At 39.1% G+C, this 23,469-nt stretch overlaps 1 pseudogene; it reads left to right on the top strand.

Moving 5' to 3' along the window:
• The first annotated feature begins 19,056 nt into the window (after positions 1 to 19,056).
• LOC112607394 lies at positions 19,057 to 23,246 on the top strand (annotated as a pseudogene).
• Positions 23,247 to 23,469: the final 223 nt, after the last annotated feature.

The following is a 23,469-nucleotide window of genomic DNA, read 5'->3' as shown; positions in this document are numbered from 1 at the left end:
TACAAAAAATTAGCCGGGCGTGGTGGCAGGCGCCTGTTGTCCCAGCTACTCCGGAGGCTGAGGCAGGAGAATGCCGTGAACCCGGGAGGTGGAGCTTGCAGTAAGCCGAGATGGCGCCACTGCACTCCAGCCAGGGCAACAGAGCGAGACTCTGTTTAAAAACAAAAAGAAAAAACCCTTTTACTTGAAAACTGGGGATCTTCACGGATCTTAGGTAAAACAATTTTATGGAAAAGATGATTGGCTCAGTTTAATTTTAGAGTCACTTAAAACTGTAGGCCATTTTTAAGCTACGCTTTAAGCATAAATAACACAAATAATTGAAACTACTAACGGCCTACTGAAGAACCCGTATTAACAAAGAGTATAAAGAAGATGAAAAAATTACAAATCTTTGTTTGAAAAATCAGGAAACAACTCAAATAACCCATAATATCAGCTAATCATTTCATTCTTCTCATTGGCTCAGTTTTTCTGGGTGATATTTTAAGTCTCTGTATATGTTCTCAGGGGGAGAACATTATTTTGAGGATCCTTCGTTACATAAAAACATGAATAGTGTTTTTCATGTAAATTCAAGCTGTCAGATTAAAAAAATAATGTGGGCCAGGCTCAGTGGCTCACGCCTGTAATCCCAGCACTTTGGAGGTTGGGGTGGGAGGATTTCTTGAGACCAGAAGTTTGAGGCTAGCCTGGGCAACATAGTGAGAGCCCATCTCCACAAAAATTTATTTAAAAAAAGTAGCCAGATGTGGTGGCATGTGGCTGTAGTCCCAGCTACTCTGGAAGCTGAGGCGAGAGGATTGCTTGAGCCTAAGAATTTGAGGTTACAGTGAGCTAAGATTGTGCCACTGTACTCTAGGCTGGGTGACAGAGCAAGACTCTGTCTCTAACAAGAAAAAAAGTGAAAAAATTTATGAGCACACAGGAATTTCTTTACAAGGCATAGCATGATGAGGATTTCGATTCTATTCCCCAAAATGTAAATTACTTTATTAATTTACATAATACATCCTCATCTCTTTGGATTGGGAAGCCCTTGATAATAAGCTAAGGAACTCCAAAAATAGCATTTTATTACCTCCTTCACTCTTGCCTTGAAGATGTACTAATTGCTGCTGCTTGTTAAAAAGCCAATGTGGCTTTTTAAAGTGAATACATTTTCCTCATATCTCATATTTTCTTTTCATGTGCATTGTGCAGATCTATCCCCTTGGCCAGCACCACCTGCATACTGGGGAATATTGCTACCTCTGCATCACTATTATCCCCAACATTTTTCTCAGGACAGTTTGACAGGTTATTAGTCATGCATGACTCATGAGCAAATGAAAACCCAAAAGATATTTGTGATGCTTGATAGTTTTCCCAAAATAACATTTTCTTGGTACATGTGTTTTTCTAACTGTTGTTTGTGCATTTTCTTACATATTTTGGAACTATTTCAGTGATTCAAAGGAAAATTGGAAAATATATTGTTTCTCAGATCCAGGTATGTAAGTCTAAGATGCTTGGAGTTTTTAATTGGTTAGAATGAAGGAAAAAAATTAGATATGTAGTATGAACTTGTCTATTTGGGGAAAAAATGCATTTTGCTTTAATTCAATACTCATCCTTTTGGTATTTATTTTTAGGAAGTAATGAATGTTGGAAAAATATTAAGAATTATGTAAACTCATCACTGAGGCAGTGCTCTGTGGACCTCTCAGATGAGGAAGACGATGTCAGTATGTTTTGGCAATGCATCCATTGTGTCTAGCTCAAAGAACAAAAGTAAAATGTTTAAATAGTGTTTTTGCCTGCAAGGACATTCAATCCTTAAAGAGTACTAATGTGCTTTCACTTAAGAGTTTTAAGTGTTTGTTATTTTACTAAAAACAAAATTAACCTTAGAAGTAAATCCTCTAGACACTGAGAGAAGAAATATGAGTGTAGACTGAAGTGTTTCTCACACTTCATTAAGACAGCTGATCTTGACTGGGATCTGGATTCTAGAAAGATAAGTAGAAGGATTGAGTTGGTAAATGGTGAGATGGGGAACATGGAATTTACAACAGGACCTGATGCTTTCACCCTTGGCTTCAAAAAAGGGCAGTTGAAAAATTTCCTCTCAAATTAAGATATGGAAAGCATCTTTTCACCTCATCCAAAGCCCTGCTTGTGCGTATTTTTCCAAAAAAGTGGTGAGATTTTGACCCTGAAATTGAAGCCACCTTATATATTAAGAGAATAGTGTAAAAGAGATGCATATTCATTCCATGAAAATTGCTTTTGCTCAAGCTTGTACCATTTTTCACAAGTAATGCTAATGTCTGTTACAAACAAAAACCAAAAGTGAGCAGAAGTAGCTATTCTTATATCAGATAAAACAGACTTAAAAGCAACAGCAGTAAAAGAAGACAAAGATTTGGTCATAATATAACAACAAAATGATCAGTCCAATATGAAGGTATTATCTTAATTATATGTACTTAAGACTGGAGCTCCAAGATTCATAAAACAATTACTACTAGACCCTAGAAATGAGATAAACAGCAACACAATAGTAGTAGAGGACTTTAACAGTCTACTGACAGCACTAGACAGACCACTGAGATGGAAAGTCAACAAAGAAACAATGGACTTAAACTGCGATCTAGAACAAATCGACATAACAGATATTTAATCAACATTTTACCTAAGAACTGCAGAATATACATTCTTCTCCTTAGCACATGAAACATTATCCAAGATAGGCCATATGATAGGCCACAAAACAAGTCTCAATACATTTAAAAGAATTAAAATTATATCAACTATCTTCTCAGACCACAGTTGTATAAAACTAGAAATCAGTTCCACAAGGAACCCTTAAAACTCTACAAATACACTGAAATGAAATAATCTGCTCCTAAGTGATTTTTGGATTTACAATGAAATCAAGATGGAAATTTAAAAAAAATTTTTAAATGAATGATAATTGTGACACAAGTTATCAAAATCTCTGGGATACAGCCAAAGCAGTGCTAAGAGGACTTAGCACTAAATTTATAGCACTAAATGCCTACATAAAAAGTCTGAAAGCCAATAATGAATGAGTTCTGAAACTGAGGCATTAATAAATAGCCTACCAACCAAAAAAAAAAAAAAAAAAAAAAAAAAAAAGCCCATGACCAGAGAAATTCACAACTACACAACTAGATTCTAACAGATGTACAAAAAAAACTGGTACCATTTCTACTGAAATTATTCCTAAAAATTGATGAGAGACTCCTCCCTAACTCATTCTATGAGGCCAGCATTATCCTGATACCAAACCCTTGCAGAGGTCCAACAAAAAAAGGCCAATATCCTTGATAAACATTGATGTAAAAATTCTCAACAAAATACTGGCAAACTGAATTCAGCAGCAGCACATCAAAAAGCTTAACCACCACGATCAAGTAGGCTTCATCCCCAGGATGCAAAGTTGATTCATCATAATCAAATCAATAAATGTGATTCATCACATAAACAGAACTAAAGACATAAACCATATTATCTCAATAAATGCAGAAAAGGCTTTTGATAATTTCAACATCCATTCATATTAAAGACTCTCAATAAATTAGGTATTAAAGGAACATACCTCAAAATAATAAGAGCCATCTATGACAAATGCACAGCTGATATTATACTAAATGGGCAAAAGCTGGAAGCATTATTCTTGAAAACCAGCACAAGATTAGGATGCCCTCTCTTATCACTCCTATTCAACATAGTGTTGGAAGTTCTGGCCAGGACAACAAAGCAAGAGAAAGAAAGAAAGGATACAAAATCATTGTGCAAAATTTATGCATTTCTATACACCAATGAGAGTCAAACCGAGAGCAAAATCAGGAACAAACTCCTATTCACAATTGCCACAAAAAGATTAAAATGCCTGGGAATACAGCTAACTAGGGAAGTGAAAGATCTCTACAAGGAGAACTACACACCACTGCTCAAAGAAATCGGAGATGGGCTGGGCACGGTGGCTCATGCCTGTAATCCCAGCACTTTGGGAGGCCAAGGTGGGCTGATTACCTGAGGTCAGAAGTTTGAGACCAGCCTGGCCAACATGGCGAAACCCCATCTCTGCTGAAAGTACAAAAATTAGCCAGGGGTGGTGGTGCACACCTGTAATCCAAGCTACTTGGGAGGCTGAGGCAGAAGAATTGCTTGAATCCAGGAGGCAGAAGTTGCAATGAGCCAGGAGATGGTGCCACTGCTCTCCAGCCTAGGCAACAGAGTGAGACTGTGTCTCAAAAAAAAAAAAAAAAAAAAAAAAAAACAAGACACAAACAAATGAAAAAACATTCCATGCTCGTGGATAGGAAGACTCAATATCATTAAAGTGGCCATACACTGAATTAGAGAAAACTAAAAATCTGTATGGAACCAAAAAAGAGCCTGAATAGACAAGGCAATCATAAACAAAAAGAACAGAGCTGGAGACATCACACTACCCGACTTCAAACTATACTACAAGGTTGCAGTAACCAAAACAACAGGGTACTGGTACAAGAATGGATATATAGACCAATAGAACAGAATAGAGAACCCAGAAATAAGACCACAGACCTACAGCTATCTGATCTTTGACAAACCTGACAACAAACAATGGGGAAAGGCTCCCTATTTAATAAATGTTGCTGGGATAACTGGCTAGCCATATGCAGAAGATTGAAACTGGTCTTCATTCTTTACACCATATGTAAAAATTAACTTAAGATGTATTAAAGACTTAAATGTAAAATCCAAAACTATAAAAACCCTGGAAGACAACCCAGGCAATACCATTCAGGACATAGGAACCGGCAAAGATTTCATGATGGAGACAACAAAAGCAAAAATTGACAAATGGGATCTAATTAAACTAAAGAGCTCTGCACAACAACAACAAAAAAACTATTAACAGAAGTAAACAGACAACCTACAGAATGGGAGAAAATTCTGGCAAACTATGCATCCAACAAAGATCTAGCATCCATCATTTTTAAGGAACTTAAACAAACTTAAGAAAAATAAAAGTTAAAAAGTGGGCAAAGGACATGAACAGATACTTTTCAAAAGAAGACATATGTGCAGCCAACAATCACATGATCATTAGAAAAATGAAAATCAAAACCACGATGAGATACCATCTCACACCAGTCAGAATGGCAATTATTAAAAAGTCAAGTAACAACAGGGGCTGGCAAGGCTGAGGAGAAATAGGAACACTTTTACACTGTTGGTGGGAATGTAAATTAGTTCAACCATTGTGGAAGACAGTGTGGCAATTCCTCAAGGACCTAGAACCAGAAATACCATTTGACCCAGCAATGCCATTACTGAGTATATACCCAAAGGAATATAAATCATTCTATTACAAACAAACATGCATGTGTGTGTTCATTGCAGCATTTTTCACAATAGTTACGATATGGAATCAATTCAAATGCCCATCAATGATAGACTGGATAAAAAAAATGTATATACCATAGAATGCCATGCAGCCAAAAAAGGAATGAGATCATGTCCTTTGCAGGGATGTGGATGGAGATGGAGGCCATTAACCTTAGCAAAGTAACACAGGAACAGAAAACTAAATACTGCATGGTTCCGCTTTTAAGTGGGAGCTAAATGGTGAGAATACATGGACCCATTGGAGGGAACAACACCCACTGGGACCTTTTGGAGAATGGAGGGCGGGAGAATGGAGAGGATCAAGAGAAACAACTAATGGATACCAGGCTTAATTCCTGGGTGATGAAATAATTTGTACAACAAACCCCCATGACACAAGTTTACTTATGTAACAAACCTGCACTTGCACCCCTGAACTTAAAAGTTAAAAAAAAGTCTGAAAGATCACAAATTGACAAGCTACTGTTACTTCTCAAGGAACCAGGGAAACAAGAACAAACCGAACCCAAAGAAATAACAAAGATTAGAGCAGAACTAAATGAAATTAATACAAATGAATAATGCAAAAGATTTCATAAATAATGAAACAAAAAAGTGGTTATTTAAAAAGATAAACAAAACTGACAGGCCATTAGCTATATTAGCCAAGAAAAGAAGAGAGAGGATACAAATAAGTTCGTTTAGAAATGAAACTGGAGACATTATAACCAACAACCACAGAAATACAAAAGGTCAGTTATTTAAGACTACCATGAACACCTATATATATTATATACAAACCAGAAAACCTAGGGGAAATGGATAAATTCCTGGAGACATACCACCCCCCTAGATTAAATCAGGAAGAAATAGAAACCCTGAACAGACCAGTAACAAGCAGCAAGATTAAATCAGTAATTTAAAAAAATGTCAACAATAACAAAAAGTCCAGGGCCTGATGGATTCACAGCTGAATTCCACCAGACATTCAAGGAAGAATTGGTATCAGTTCTACTGAAACCATTCCAGAAGACTGAAAAAAAGGAAATTCTTTGTAAATCATTCTGCAAGGCCACTATCATCCTGATAACAAAACCAGGAAAAGATGCAACAAAGAAAGAAAAGTACAGACCAATATTTCTGATGAACAAAGATACAGAAATCCTTGACAAAATACTAGCTAATGTAATCCAACAGTATATCACAAAGATAATACCCCATGATCAAGTGGGTTTCAACCCAGGGATGCAGGGATAGTTTAACATATGCAAGTCAATAAATGCGATACATCACATAAACAGAATTAAAAACAACCATATGATCATCTGAATAGATGCAGAAAAAGCATTCAATAAAATCTAGCATTCCTTTATGATAAAAACCCTAAACAAAGTAGGCATAGAAGGGACTTACCCCAAAGTAAGAAAAGCTGTATATGAGAAACCCACAGCCAACATCATACTGAATGGAGAAAAGTTGAAAGCATTCCCCCTGAGAACTGGAACAAGACAAGGATGCCCACTTTCACCACTTCTATTCAACATAGTACTGGAAGTCCTATCCAGAGCAATCAGGCAAAAGAAATAAATAAAGGTATCCAAATTTTAAAAAGAGGAAATGGAACTGTTGGTGTTTGCTGATGATATAATCATATACCTAGAAGACCCTAAAGACTCCTCCAAAAGACTCCTAGATTTGATAAACAAATTCAGTAAAATCTCGGGTTACAAAATCAATGTACACAAATCAGTAGCACTGCTATATACTAACATCAGCCAAGCTGAGAATCATATCATGAACTCAATCCCTTTTACAACAGCTGCCAAAAAAAAAGTCCTAGGAACATACCTAAACAAGAAGGTGGAAGATCTCTACAAGGAGAATTACCAAACATGGGTGGAAAAAAATCATAGAAGATACAAACAAATGAAAACACATCCCATGCTAATGGATTAGAAGAATCAATATTGTGAAAATGACCAAACTTTCCAAAGCAATCTACAAATTCAATGCAATTACTATCAAAATACCAACACATTTTTCACAGAATTAGAAAAAACAATTCTAAAAATTATATGTAATCAAAAAAGAGCCCTAACAGCCAAAGCAATCCTAAGTTTAAAAAAAAAAAACCAAAAAAACAAAAAAACAAAACCTGGAGGCATCACATTACCAGACTTCAAATTATACTACAAGGCCATAGTTACCAAAACCGCTTGGTACTGGTATAAAAGTAGGCACATAGACCAATGGAACAGCATAGAGAACCCAGAAATAAAGCAATATACATGCAGCCAACTGTTCTTTGACAAAGCGTACAGAAACATAAATTGGGGAAATGGTACCCATTAATAAATGGTGCTGGGAAAACTAGCCACGTGTAGAAGAATGAAACGGGATCCCCATCTCTCATCTTGTACAAAAATCAACTCAAGGTGGATCAAAGACCAGAAACCATAAAAAATTCAGAAGATAACTTTGGCCTTTGGCCTAGGCAAATAATTCATGATTAAAACCCCCAAAGCAAATGGAACAAAAATAAAAATAAATAAATGAGAACTAATTAAATTAAAAAGCTTCTGCACAGCAAAAGAAATAATTATCAGAGTAAGCAGACAACTCACAGAATGGAAGAAACTATTCATCTGACAAAGGACTAGTGCATTACTCTGTTTTCGCACTGTTAATAAAGGCATACCTGAGACGATAATTTATAAAGGATAGAAGTTTAATGGACTTACAGTTCCACATGTCTGGGGAGGTCTTGCAATCACAAAAGAAGGCAAGGAGGAGCAAAGTCAAGTCTTACATGGATGGCGGCAGGCAAGAGAATAGGACTTGTGTAGGGGAACTCCCATTTATGAAACCATCAGATCTTGTGATACTTATTCACTATCACAAAAACAGCATGGCAAAGACCTGCCCCCGTGATTCAGTTACTTCCCACCAAGTCCCTCCCACAACATGTGGGAATTCAAGATGAGCTTTGGTTAGGACAGAGCCAAACTATATCATTCCAACCCTGGCCCCTCCCAAATCTCACGTCCTCACATTTCAAAACTAATTATGCCTTCCCAACAGTCCCCCAAAGTCTTAATTCATTTCAGCATTAACTCAAAAGTCCCCAGTCCAAAATCTTACCTGAGACAAGTCCCTTCTGCCTATGAACCTGTAAAATCAAAAGCAAGTTAGTTACCTTCTAGATACAGTGGGCATACAGGCATTGGATAAATACACCCATTCCAAATCGGAGAAATTGGCCAAAACAAAGGGGTTAAAGGGCCCATGTAAATCTGAAATTCAGTGGGACAGTCAAATCTTAAAGCTCCAAAATAATCTCTTTGACTCCATGTCTCACATCCAGGTCATGCTGATGCAAGAGGTGGGTTCCCATGGTCTCGGGCAGCTCCAACCCTGTGACTTTGCAGGGTACAGCCTCCCTCCCAGCTGCTTTCATGGGCTGGTGTTGAGTGTCTGGGGCTCTTCCAGGCACACAGTGCAAGCTGCCAGTGGATCTACCATTCTGGGGTCTGGAGGACAGTGGCCCTCTTCTCACACCTCCACTAGGCAGTGCCCCAGTGGGGACTCTGTGTGGGGGCTTTAATCCCACATTTCCCTTCTGCACTGCTCTAGCAGGGGTTCTTCATTAGGGCACTATTCCCACAGCAAACTTCTGCTTGCTCATCCAGATGTTTCCATACATCCTCTGAAATCCAGGCAGAGGTTCCCAATCCTCAATTCTTGACTTCTGTGTACCTACAGACCCAACACCATGTGGAAGCTGCCAAGGGTTGGGGCTTGCATTCTCTGAAGCCATTGCCTGAGCTTTACCTTGGCTCCTTTCAGCCATGGCTAGAGTGGCTGGGATGTTGGACACCAAGTCCCTAGGCTGCACACAGTAGGGGGGCCTTGGGCCTGGCCCACAAAACCATTTTTTCCTCCTAGGCCTCCAGGCCTATGATGAGAGGGGCTGCCACTAAGGTCTCTGATAGGCCCTAGAAATATTTTCCCCATTGTCTCGGTGTTTAACATTCAGCTCCTTGTTATTTATGCAAATTTCTGTAGCAGGCTTGAATTTCTCCTCAGAAAATGGGATTTTCTTTTCTATCACATTGTCAGGCTGCAAATTTTCTGAACTTTTGTGCTCGGTTTCCCTTTTAAAACTGAATGTCTTTAACATCACCCAAGTCACCTGTTGAATGCTTTGTTGCTTAGAAATTTATTCTGCCGGATATCCTAAATTATCTTTCTCAAGTTCAAAGTTCTGCAAATCTCTAGGGCAGGGGCAAAATGCCACCAGTCTCTTTGCTAAAACATAGCAAGAGTCACCTTCTCCAGTTTCTAACAAGTTCCTCATGTCCATCTGAGACCACCTAAGCCTGAATTTCATTGTCTATTTCATTATCAGCATGTTGGTCAAAGTCATTCAACAAGTCTCTAGGAAGTTCCAAACTTCCCCACATTTTTCTATCTTCTTCTGAGGCCTTCAAACTGTTCCAACCTCTGCCTGTTACCTAATTCCAAAGTTGCTTCCACATTTTCAGATATCTGTTCAGCAGTGCACCACTATACTAGTACCATACTGTATTAATCTGTTTTCACACTGATAATAAAGACATACTGAAGACTGGGTAATTTATAAAGGCTAGAGGTTTAATAGACTCACAGTTCCGCATGCCTGGGGAGGCCTCACAATCATTACAGAAGGCAAGGCGGAACAAAGTCATGTCTTACATGGATAGCAGCAGCCAAGATAAGAGAACTTGTGCATGGAAATTCCCCTTTTTAAAACAATCAGATCTCATGAGACTTATTCACTATCACAAGAACAGCATGGGAAAGACCTGCCCCCATGATTGAATTACCTCCCACCCATCCCTCCCATGACATGTGGGAATTATGGGAGCTACAATTCAAGATAAGATTTGGGTGGGGACACAGCCAAACCATATCAACTAGTATCCAGAATCTACAAGGAACTCAAGAAAAAAAAAAATCACATCAAAAGTGGACAAGTTACATGAATAGACATTTCTCAAAAGATATACAAATGGCCAAGAATCATATGAAAAAAATGTTCAACATCACTCATTATTGAGGAAATGCAGATAAAAACCATAATGAGATACCAGCTTACTCCTGCAAGAATGGTGATTATTAAAAAGTCAAAATCAATAGATATCACTCTCTCAGAGTAAAGAAGTGGCTATGCAAAGGGCATTCCTTGAAAACATTGTAAGGCAAATGAACAACTGCTGCCTGGGACAAAAGATTACAGTTAACAGCCCGGGATGAAAAGCCAGAGGGAGAGTTTCTTTGGTAAATCAGGGAATTGAAAGGTGCCTACCTATACTGGGAAATTTAGAATGCCACATGTATGCCCAGGACAGGATGCATGCTAGGAAAGGACCAGAGAAGACCCAGAGTTTTCACCTTTGGCTGACCTTTAGGCTCAGTACAAGCACAAAGTTCAGGTTAACAGAGTTGTAAACAGCCTAAGTATTGAAAGAGCTCCTCAATCTCAAGACAGTTTGCAAAGACTGGGAAAGTTTGTTTTTTTCTGTTCTTGGCTCCAGGCATTGAAAGCAATGTCTGTCAACACTAGCTAACCACAAGCTAAAGGAACAAAGAACTCAGAGCATACACTCCCAAAATACAGACTTTACAAAAATAGTTTAGAAAAGTAAACAAACCACTACAATCCACAGCAAGCTGAAACAGAATAAAAAACAATGATAAGGGGGAAGAATCTGATTTCCAGAGCTACCATATTATATTAAATATGTCCAGTTTTCAGCAAAAATTATGAAGTATGTAAGGAAACAAGAATGTATGACCTATTCATAGATTAACAGAAACTGTGTACATTTAAGTGACTAATTTTTTTTCTTCAACTTTTAAGTTCTGGGGTACATGTGCAGGATGTGCAGGTTTGTTACGTAGGTAAATGTGTGCCATGGTGGTATGCTGCACTGATTATCCCATCACCCAGGTATTAAGCCCAGCATCCATTAGCTATTCTTCCTGATTCTCTCCCTCCCTGTGCCCACTCTGCCTCAACAGGCCTCAGTGTGTGTTGCTCCCCACCATGTGTCCATGTGTTCTCACTGATTTTCTGTTCCTGTGTTAATTTGCTAAGGATGACAGCTTCTAACTCCATCTATGTCTCTGTAAAGGACATGATCTTGTTCTTTTCCATGGCTGCATAGTATTCCCTTGTGTGTATGTACCACATTTTCTTTATAAAGCCTATCACTGATGAGCATTAAATGGTTAATTTTATGTTATGTGAATTTCACCTCCATTAAAAAATCATTGGATCCTAAATTTCAACACCTTCCCCCCCCCCCAAAAAAAAAATGTACCAGAAAATTTGATTTGAGTGATCTTGATTAGCAGTAGAATTAAAATTAAGCTACCCTGGTAAAGTACACATATTAGGTAAAGGGTACACGGGAACTGTCTGTTATTATTTGTCTTCTTTACTGATACCTAATAAATGTACATATTTATAGGGTACAGGTGATATTTTGATACATGCATGCAATGCGTAATCATCAAATCTGGGTATTTAGGATATCCATCACCTCAAAGTCATCATTTCTTTGTATTTTGAACATTTCAAATCTCTTCCAGCTATTTTCAAATATACCATAAATTGTTGTTGACTATATCATCCTACTTTGTTATCAGACACTAGAACTTCCTTCTAGCTAACTGCATGTTTGTACCCATTAACCAACCTCCTCACTGAATCTATAATTATCTAAAAATAAAAACGTTTAATTAAAATTTATCAGGGGTTTGTTGAAAAGCTGAGAGGTGGCTTAAACTTTGGGATATACTTAGACACTTAGGGTTTTATATATTTATCTGTTTTCTACTTATTTAGTATACATATAGCACTTAATATGTATTAGACACAGTCCTAAGTGCTTTACAAAAATTAACTCAGTAAATGAATCATTTTACCAGCCAGTTCCTGGAGCAGTGTCTCTAGTAGTTGGAACACGTGTGGCACTCAGTAAACACTAAGTAGATATTGTTTAATGATTAGATGGTAATATTTTCCAAGTTGCTTTTACTGCCTTCATGTCCCAATTTCTGCTTCTGGATTCTTTCTTCATTCCTGGTTTCTGCTATCTAAATACCTCTAGATTTTAAGATATTTCTGTCTTTGGGCTCCCCTGAAAGCAGAGCATAGGATTAGAAGTTGGGAAGCTGGGAGCATATGCTATTATTAGGAGGGGAACCCAGGAACCAGTAGTGAAGAAGCTTACAATGAGATAGGGAAAGAGAAGAAGCCAATATTAGGATGTGTCATTAGAATTGCAGTCTTGGTGGTGCAGTTTTGCAAGATCCTCTGTGAAGCACACAGAATGCCTATTAGGACTGTTTGTCTAAAAGACTAGGGGTTGGGGCATTTATCTGCCGGTTCCTATCCCTGCTGATTGAGTGTGTCTCTGTACCTTTAACTCCCTCACGCTCCTAGGCTGTGCTTTTGTAGGATTAAGCAAGTTCCTTGGTCATGGAAAAAGGCCTTAATGTAGAAAAGCAGAGACAAAAATGCACAAGCTTAAGATGGGATGTTGGCATTTTGCATAGACCAGTCCACTCCTACTGTAGCTGGGATCAGAGATGGGCTGGGGATGAAAAGTGGAAGAGCAAAAAATAACTGCCATAACTGATGAATTGAATTTTTAATTTAGTAAATGATTTTTAAATGATGATCAAAGGAAATGCCATAAATTAAATGCACAATATAGCCATTACAAATGGAGGCATTAAAGAGCTACACATCAGTGTTCATTTTCAGAAAAGAGATCATTGCCTCAATGGATTGTGGAAATATTTACGATGATAGACACAATCTGTACAAACTCTCTACTCTTAAGTCATGAAAACCTTGTGCTGCTTGCTGTCCTGCCACCCACTCACTCATACTCAAGCTTTTCAGTTTATGGTTCACTCTTCTCAAGTGTCTGTGTTTACCGAACAGCAATTCAAACATTCCCATAAATGGTTTTTGCTTCTCTGCTTTTGTTTCATCATCCTCAGTGGTGAGTACTGCAATTGCCTAAAGTTTAACGGGAATGGTTTTGACTGGTTTATACTCTGATATCATCAGCAGGTCTGTGACCCACCTGGTGTTTGTAATACGGCAGTTTCTCAGATATCAGTCATAGGATATGCAGTTATTAAAAGAAAATGAACACACATCTTTATCAAGCAGCATCAATGCAAATGTAAAGCTGTGTTTATTTTTAAAACGTAAGCCATATTTCATTTATTTTAAATCACAGAGTACTGTTCTCTAAATGCAATGAGTAGAAGGCAATAAATTCACCCATAGACAAGTCCCTGAGGATGTCTCTCGTCTTTTTTACTAATCTCCCAAATGTCAGAGGGGTAACATGATTGGAAATATGGAGGAAGAGGTAATGGCACATCATCTGGGGGTAAATGTCTCATAGATTATAGCGACGGGTGAGTGAATTATTGTAGTTGAAGATAGTGATTATGGTCATTTGGGGAGAGGATCTAGCCATTCTGAGAGTAAAATAATTTGGGATATGGCATGCTGACAGGTGTTGGGGCTTTATCTGCTGAGTTGGGTAGAGGATTTAGGTATTCGGGTGTCTCCTTGTTTTGAGAGCCTCTGCAGATTTAGTACCTGTGGGCTGTGGACACTGGAAGAGTGGCTGGAGGTGGGGAGATGTCTTGTTTCCAGGAGTCAGAATAGGTTTGGTTTGTGGTATTTCTTTTTTTTTTTTTTTTTTTTTTTTTTTTTGAGACTGAGTGTGGCTCTGTCGCCCAGGCTGGAGTGCAGTGGCCGGATCTCAGCTCACTGCAAGCTCCGCCTCCCGGGTTCACGCCATTCTCCTGCCTCAGCCTCCCGAGTAGCTGGGACCACAGGCGCCCGCCACTTCGCCCGGCTAGTTTTTTGTATTTTTTAGTAGAGACGGGGTTTCACCGTGTTCGCCAGGATGGTCTCGATCTCCTGACCTCGTGATCCGCCCGTCTCGGCCTCCCAAAGTGCTGGGATTACAGGCTTGAGCCACCGCGCCCGGCCAGGTTTGTGGTATTTCAAGTGGAGCAGGCCCTCTAGGGATATTGTGAGAGCAGCATACCACTTAATATGACTCTAAGGGAATTCAGAGCATTTTCTTGACTAGTTATAAGAAAACTTGGCCATAGGGACACAGAAACATTGCACTGCGTCCTTAGAGGATAAAGGAAAAGCGATAACCAGTTGGCAATGTCTGCTTTCTCAAACCAAGATGGCAGAATCATATAGTGCTTCTTAAATTGGAAATGTCAGTCCCAGCTTGTCTCAGGAGATGGCTGAAGCCAGTGAGTCTCACCCTGATTAACTCAGATTACAGTTGGCCCGTCCTCATCCCTCGGCTCCTCTCTGTTGCTTCTTTGCTTAAAGTAAGGTTTGGTGATTTCACCTGTGACCTGAAATGGTCAACACTTCCCTTATGTCTTAGAGACCAGGGGCCCTAATTTGTTTTTTGTGTGTGCGTGTGCGTGTGTGTGTGTGTGTGTTTAATAAAAATAATATCCCATAGTATCATCTTCTAGATTGAATTTTCTTACCCTAATACACATACTTCACTGCTTTTATTCTCTGTAAAATTTTGCATTCAAGCACTAAAGTGACCCAGGTGTGAGAAAACGATTTTCTAGAAAGGAGTAACAAGTAACAATATTTTTCAGGTGCTTAGATTTACTTTCTCCCAATTCAACCCTGTCCCATTAAGAATGTCATCTAGGGTAGTTTGTCTTTCAGAGGCACTATTCATGGATGAAACTCGTTCAGAAGCGGAAACATAATAGCCTGTCATTTTGGGAGATTGCCTGGCCATTTGGGCCTATCTCACCCTGTAGACATGTCTTTTGGTAATGAATCTTCATTGTAAGAGCCAAAAGGCACGAATATTTCCATAAAGTGTTTCAGTACACAGTGAACAATGACATTCTTCTTTTGAAGAACTTAGTGTATTTTTTAGTTCACTTTTAACTAAGACATTGAAGAAAATGTGCAGTACATGGTAAATTATCTATCCTAGACTGGATCACCAAAATATACTTCTATGTATTTCTCCATCCTGACACTATATTTTTATTACACATATAATCATTATGGCAGCAATAGTAGTTAATACTTATCGAGTGCTTATTCCTTTTCAGGTACTATGTTGAATACCTCCTTACAGTATCTCATGTAATTGTTAAAATGCTCCTATGAGTTAGATGATGATTAATCCTGTCTTTAACCTAAGATTTGCTTTCTTTCCTATTGTCACTCAGCTAGTAAGATGGTAGAATTTGAACTCAGCTTTGACTCTAAAGCCAGTTTTTACATACTAGGGAAGGAATACATTATAGCATGGTGATTAATTAAATCCACACAAGAAAACATTGATTGCAGGCTCGCCATATGTTTTCACTGTGTGAGATGCTAGTTAGCTGAGAAAAAATACAGGGAGTGTGTTAGATGGCTGGGACTGCCATAACACAGTGCAACAGACAGGGTGGGTTAAACAACAGAAATTTATTTTCTCACGGGTCCTGGAGGCGAGAAGTCTAAGATCAAGGTATCAGCAGGATTGGTTTCTTCTGAGGGCTGTGAGGGAAGGATCTGTTCTAGGCCTCCCTCCTTGGCTTGTAGATAACTGCCTTCTGCCTTGTCTTCACATCATCTTCCCTCAGTACACATCTGTGTCGAAATTTCCTCTTCTTATAAAGACATTAGTCATATTGGCTTAGGGACCACTGTAAAGACCTCATTTTACCTTGATTACCTTGGTACAAATCTGTCTCCAAATAGTCACATTCTGAGGTACTGGGAGTCGGGACTTCAACGTGAATTTTTGGGAGGACATGTTTCAGCTTATAATAGGCTTCTTACCTCAATGAGCTACAAGCCTATCAAGATATCTTGATATAAAAGAAAGTCGGATAGAATAATATTTGAATAGAAATCATGAAGTTGTGTCATGGCTGTAGAGAAATGAGTGATTAATTTTCACTGGAAGTAACAGGAAAGACTTCAATGAGGCAAGCGACATTAAAGCTGGGCTCTGATTATTATGTAAAAATGTAAAAGTGTGAGAACGGACAGGAGAAGACAGGATTTGCGTGACCTCTGGTGTACAGAATGCTGTAGTGTGGGAGAAACAAAGGCATGAGGTGAGAGATGACGTGATGTGCTGGTAAAATGGCTCAGGAGAAAAAAAAGACCTGATTTGTGTCATTTGCCACAGCCTCTGCTCATGACTAATGAGTGCTCTTGGGAGAGTTAACTCCCCAACACATGCTTATATGTGAAGCGTGCTCCTGCTCTTGCCCACTGAATCCAAGAAGCCCTGGGCAGAAAGTAAAAAAGGGGCAAGAAGCTGTGAGTGCAAAGTGAGTCAAACCCATATGGAAAGTCCACTCCAGCTGTGCGTGGAGGGGGAGCTGAGGCACTAAACCAATATGTCAGGAATCTGACATACCAGGTGAGAGGGCACCATTTTAGACAGAGAGCAGAACATACAATAGCCTGTGATGGGAGAAAGCATGATACGTTTGGAAAAGAGGCCAATGCTGATAAAGCACAGAGAGCTGGGGAAAAGTGGCCAGATGAAACTAGGGTGTGGGAAAAGGACAAGCCATGTCCCCACATGCTTTTTGGTCATTCTAATGTTCTTGGTGTTCATTCTACAACCCAAAGGGCAACCACTGAATTGTTTCAGTGGTTGTTCAGTTACGAACTGCATGAATGTATGCATGCACACGCACATGGTATGGCAGGGACATATTTACATTTGGCAAGATCACACTGACTATAGTGTGAGAAAGTGGTTGAAAGGAAGCCAGATTTCTTGTCACAAGACCAACTGAGGATTGTTGCCATGGAGTAGGGTGGAGGTAGTAGACATGGGTTAGAGAAGTATTTAGGCCATACTCAGTAACAGTAACTCAATGGGCCATGGGATCTAAGTACCATCCTCAGTAAAAGGCAGCAGGTTCCTTACAGTAAAGGCTGTTCACAGGTCTGGAGAAGGGAAAGTAAAAGGAGAGACTGTCATATCTTGTTGGGTCAGAAAGCAAATATGTGTTCAGCAAATGAGAGAAGTACATCAAAATGACTCAGAAGCCAGTTTGGAGGAGTTCTCATTGGCTAAGTGTGAGACAATCTGAGCATCAAAACCATAATAATGGTAATGGATTAAAATACATCAAAAGCAGAAATAGAGTCTGTAACTACACACTTATAAAATAAAGTTCAGTGTGTGGAGGGAGAAACTCTTCTTTACAGAGCATATCAGCTAATTTAAGTGGAGAAAGTGAAATAATTAGAATTTCATTATTTTGCAACACATGTAATAATTCAAGGAAGATTTATCATTGGACACTAAATTCATTGGGTTAACAGAATAGTCTCAAAACATCGCTCTACATGTTATTTAATTACAAAGAGAAAACAGTAACTTTATTGGAGAGATTTGATGACACTACCTTGACTGATGAAATTTAGCATCATTAACACTGGAACAAACTGACATGTACTTCTGGTGATGATACATCTTCTGAGACACACAAAATCACCTAAGTAGTATTTTTGCCAACCATACCTAACCTGCATCTAAATGTAAAGATTTGTCTCCTATCAGAGAAATCAAGATTGAGATACAAGACAAATTGCCCGGACAAATGCTACTGTCACAAAGAACAAAAAAGAGCGTGTGTTTGTGTGTGTGTGTGTGTATGTTCTCCATCAAAGGCTAAAAGGATGTGACAACCAAATGAAATGCATAATCCCTCGATTGAATCCTGGATAGGGGAAAAATAGCTATAAAGAACCTTTATCTAGATGAAGGTTATACAGGTGCTCATTGTGTTGTATTTCAAGCAGAAATAACTTTCCAATATAAAATATATCATGTTATATATGCCATACATGCGTATATTCATATATCATAGAATAATAATTATATCTTATAATCTGTATTCAGAAATAAATATATTGTCAAAATTGTCCTAATTTGCAATAGATGTGTTTCATTATAAGATATAGTTTTTCCTCAAAATTCTTTCCTATGATTTCCTTTTTAAAATTTTTTTCCTCTTACCATTCGATTCTCTACATGTCTAAATTTTCATCACATCTCAAACACAGCTGTTTGCTTTGATTGATATCAAGCACTATGCCAGATGCTGAAGACCCAGAGATATATAAGAAAAAAAGATTTTCTGCCCCAGAAGAACTGATAGGCTACTAGAGAACAGAACAAAGATAAATTACAATCCAGTGTCTTAAGAACCTTAGCACGACTGGATTTATTTAAGCTGATTCATTATTGTGCACTGCAGTTTAAAATGATGCCTAGATGTAGGCAGCTAATGGGGGTTTTCTCAGCTTCCTTTTAAAAATGCCCATCCAGTCACCATAAAGGAGGAAAACTGACAACATCACTTAAAGTTAAGACTTAGGGGAATGATGGATGAGAAGTCAAAGTTTGTGATTCTGTTTCTGACCCCTTGAGAAGGGAGGCCTTCTCTTCAGCTGTGGGTTTGATGCTTAAACAAGATAGTGAATGTGAAAGCAGCTAGTAAACTACAAGATAAAGAGATATGAAGACCTGAAGGTGGTCTTTCCTGTCCAAAGTTGGAAACAGTACTACTACCATTTCTTGGGAGGAGCTTGAAGAAGTAAAAGAAGTGTTTATTGGGATTATTCACAATAGTGGGTATGTCTGCGACTGTGAACTCCAAGACCTGTTTAATGAAGCAAGCCTTCCTATGCCAGGCTACAAGGTATATGAGAAAATTCTAGCAGTTGCTGACAACAACCAACATGGCAAAATCAATTTGAAGAATTTGTGTCACTGATGCAAGAATTAAAAAGGAAAGATATTAGCAAAACATCCTGAAAAATAATGAACATGAGGCAAATAATTACTGCTGTGAGAGGAACTTCATCTATTTCCAGTAAGGGCGCACAACATTCATATCAGGGGGAAAAAGGGGCTTTTGTTAACTGGATAAACAAAGCCCTGGAGAATGAACCTGACTGTAGTCTTGTAAATGAAGCATCTTATACCCATGAACTTCAATGATGGCAGTATCTTCAAGTTACTTGCAGATCTCATCCTTCTTTGCAAAATGATCAATTTATTTGAACCAGATACAACTGACGAAACAGCCATTAATAAAAAGCTCACCACTTTCACTCTTTCTGAAAGTTTAAACCTAGTTGATATGATTTAGCTCTGTGTCCCCACCCAAATCTCACCATGAATTATAGTTCCCATGATCTCCAAGTGTCATGGGAGAGACCTGGTGGGAGGTAATTTAATCATGAGGGCAGTTATCCTCATGTTGTTCTCATGATAGTGAGTTCTCAGGGGATCTCATGGCTTTATAAGGGGCTTTCCCCCCTTTTGATCTGCAGTTCTCCTTCCTGCCATCATGTGAAGAAGGATGTGTTTGCTTCTCCATCTACCATTCACCATGACTGTAAGTTTCCTGAGGCTTCCCCAGCCCTGTGGAATGGCAAGTCAATTAAAGCTCTTTCCTTTATAAATTACCCAGTCTTGGGCATTTCCTTAAGGCCATGTGAGAATGGACTAATACAATAAATTGGTACTCAGTAGTGGGACACTGCTGTAAAATTACCTGAAAATTTGGAAGTGACTTTGGAACTTGGTAACAGGCAGAGGTTGGAACAGTTTGGAGGGCTCAGAAGACAGGAAGATGTGGGAAAGTTTGGAACTTCCTAGAGACTTGTTAAATGGCTTTGACCAAAATGCTGATAGTGATATGGACAATGAAGTCTAGGCTGAAATGGTCTCAGATGGAGATAAGGGACTTGTTAGGAACTGGAATAAAGGTGACTCTCAGTATGTTTTAGTAAAGAGACTGGCTTTTTTTTTTTTTTTTTTTTTTTTTCTTTTTGCCTCTTCCTTTGCCCAAAGATCTCAAAGATTTGTGGAATTTTGAACTTGAGAGAGATGATTTTGGGTATCTGGCGAAGGAAATTTCTAAGCAGCAAAGTGTCCAAACGTGACTTGGATGCTGTTGAAAGCATTCAGTTTTATATACTCACAAAGATATGGTTTGGAATTGGAACTTATGTTTAAAAGGGAAGCAAAGTTAGGAAAATTTGCAGCCTGACAATGTGATAGAAGAGAAAAACCCATTTTCTGAGGAGAAATTCAAGCAGTCTGCAGAAATTTGTGTAAGTACTGAGGAGCCAAATGTTAATCACCAAGACAATGGGGAAAATGTCTCCAGGGCATGTCAGAGGTCATCCCAGCAGTCCGTCTCATTACAGGCCCAGAGCCTCAGAAAGGAAAAATGGTTTCATGGGCCAGGACCAGGTCCTTGCTGCTTTGTGCAGTCTCAGGGCTTGGTGCCCTGTGTCCCAGACATGGTTAAAAGAGGCCATGGTAGAGCTGAGGTCGTGGCTTCAAAAGGTGCAAACTCCAAGCCTTGGTGGCTAACACATGGTGTTGGGCCTGAGGGTGCACAGAAGTTGAGAATTGAGGTTTGGGAGCCTCTACCTAGATTTCAGAGGATGTGTGGAAATATCTGGATGTGTAGGCAGAAGTTTGCTGCAGTGGTGGAGCCTTCATGGAGAACCTCTGCTAGGCCAGTGAGAAAGGGAAATGTGGGACTGAAGCCCCTACACAGAGTCCTCACTGGGGCACTGCTTAGCAGAGCTGTGAGAAGAAGACCACTGTCTTCCGGACCTCAGAATGATAGATCCACTGGCAGCTTGCACTGTGAGCCTGGAAAAGCCACAGAGACTCAACACAAGCAGTCAGGAGGGGGACTGTGCCCTGCAAAGTCACAGGGGCAGAGCTGCCCAAGGCTGTGGGATCTCATCTTTTGCATCAGCATGCCCTGGATGTGAGACATGGAGTCAAAGGAGATGATTTTGGAGCTTTAACATTTGGCTTCCCTACTGGATTTTAAACTTGTATGAGGCCTATAGCCCCTTTGTTTTGGCCAATTTTTCCCATTTGAAACAGGTGTAATATGCCTGTACCCCCACTGTTTCTAGGAAGGAAGTAACTTGCTTTTGATTTTACAGGCTCATAAACGGAAGGGGTTTGCCTTGTCTCAGATGAGATTTTGGACTTGGACTTCTGAGTTAACCAGAATGAGTTAAGACTTTGGGGGACTGTTGGAAGGGCATGATTGTGTTTTGAAATGTGAAGACATACAATTTGGGAGGGGCCAGGGGTAGAATAATATGGTTTGGCTCTGTGTCCCCACCCAATCTCACCTTGAATTGTAGTTCGCATAATCTCCCCCTGCTATGGGAGACATCTGGTGGGAGGTAATTTAAGCACGGGAGCAGTTACCCTCATGCTGTTCTTATGATAGTCAGTTCAAATGAGATCTGATGGTTTTATAAGGGTCTTTCCCTGCTTTTGCTTGGCACTTCTCCTTCCTGCTGCCATGTGAAGAAGGATGTGTTTGCTTCCTCTTCCACCATGATTGTAAGTTTCCTGAGACTTCCCCAGCCGTGTGGAACTGTAGTCAATTAAACCTCTTTATAAATTACCCAGTCTTGGGCAGTTCTTTATAGCAGCATGAGAATGGACTAATACACTGGACACAAATTCTGTCTCAACCATTGGTTGTACAGGGGTCAACATCAGTGCAAAGAATGTCAAAGAAGGAAAACCTCGTTTGGTCTTAGGACTTCTCTGGTAGATCATCTAAGTTGGTCTTTTTGATGAGATTTCTAGGAATGAAGCTCTGATTGCATTGCTCAATGAAGGTGAGGAACTAGAGGTGCTGATGTAGCTTTCTCCTAAGGACTTACTACTGTAATGGGTGAACTATCATCTGGCTGAGGCAGGATGGTGTACCATCAACAACTTCAGCCAAGGCAATAAGGATTCAAGAGCCTATTTTCATCTGCTTAAACAAATGGACCCTAAAGGTTACTGGGAATATGGAATCTCCAGTCCATTTTCAGGATTTCATAAGAAAAATGATCTGAAGTGTGCTGGACATATGCTTCAAGAAGTAGATCAACTTGGCTGCAAACAGTTTGTTACTCCTGCAGATGTGGTTTCAGGCAATCCTAAACTTAATTTAGCTTTCATAGTTAATCTGTTTAATACCTATTCATGCCTACACAAGTTGGATAATAATGACATGAATATAAACTTATTGGAGGCAGAGAGCAAAGAAGAGGGGACATTTCAGAACTGGTGAATTCCTTGGGAATGAATGCATACATTTATCATTTGTACAGTTACCTTGCAGATGCTTTAGCGATCTTTCAGCTCTATGATATGATCTGAGTCTCATTCAACTGGAGACATGTTAACAAACCCCCTTATCCTGCCCTTGGAGAGAACATAAACATTGATAACTAACCATGCAGTGGAACTTGGGAAGAATAAGGCCAAATTCTCCTTCATTGGCATTGCTGGGCAGGACCTAAATGAAGGGAATTCAACGTTTATTCTGGCATTGGTTATGGCAGCTGATGAGAAGGTGCACATTGAATATGAACAAAGCCAAATTCTCCTTCATTGGCATTGCTGGGCAGGACCTAAATGAAGGGAATTCAACATTTATTCTGGCATTGGTTATGGCAGCTGCTGAGAAGGTACACATTGAATATGTCATCAGATCTTGGAAAGGGTGAAAGTGTACTTTTAAAAGTGCAAATAAAAATACTTTTATTTCCAGCTTCAAGATATGCCACTTCAGTTACTTGTGAGATCAGTGCCCAGATATATGCATTACGTGTTGACCTTGTGGAAGTGAAACCAAAAATGGTTATGTCAGTGTTTTCTTGTTTAATGGGAATAGGACTGAACAGAATAAAATAATGAATCATTTAATATTTTTTCTGCCACATTAAATACATCGAATGCCCCACAGTTTAAAGAATTTTGAAATGCAGTGGGTATAAAACTAGGGATTATTTGTGTGCCCAAAATAGTTATATATTCATTAATGAATTCAATATTCTGTTCATACTAGTTAGAACTTGTCAACCTTTTTGGGTAACAGTTAATTCACCAATTGATACTGATAATAGAATATGTTCAT

This window comes from Theropithecus gelada, chromosome 14 (assembly GCF_003255815.1).
Source record: "Theropithecus gelada isolate Dixy chromosome 14, Tgel_1.0, whole genome shotgun sequence".
NCBI lineage: Eukaryota > Metazoa > Chordata > Mammalia > Primates > Cercopithecidae > Theropithecus > Theropithecus gelada.
The sequence above is the reverse complement of the archived record's forward strand: the minus strand, read 5'-3'. Positions and strand labels throughout refer to the sequence as shown.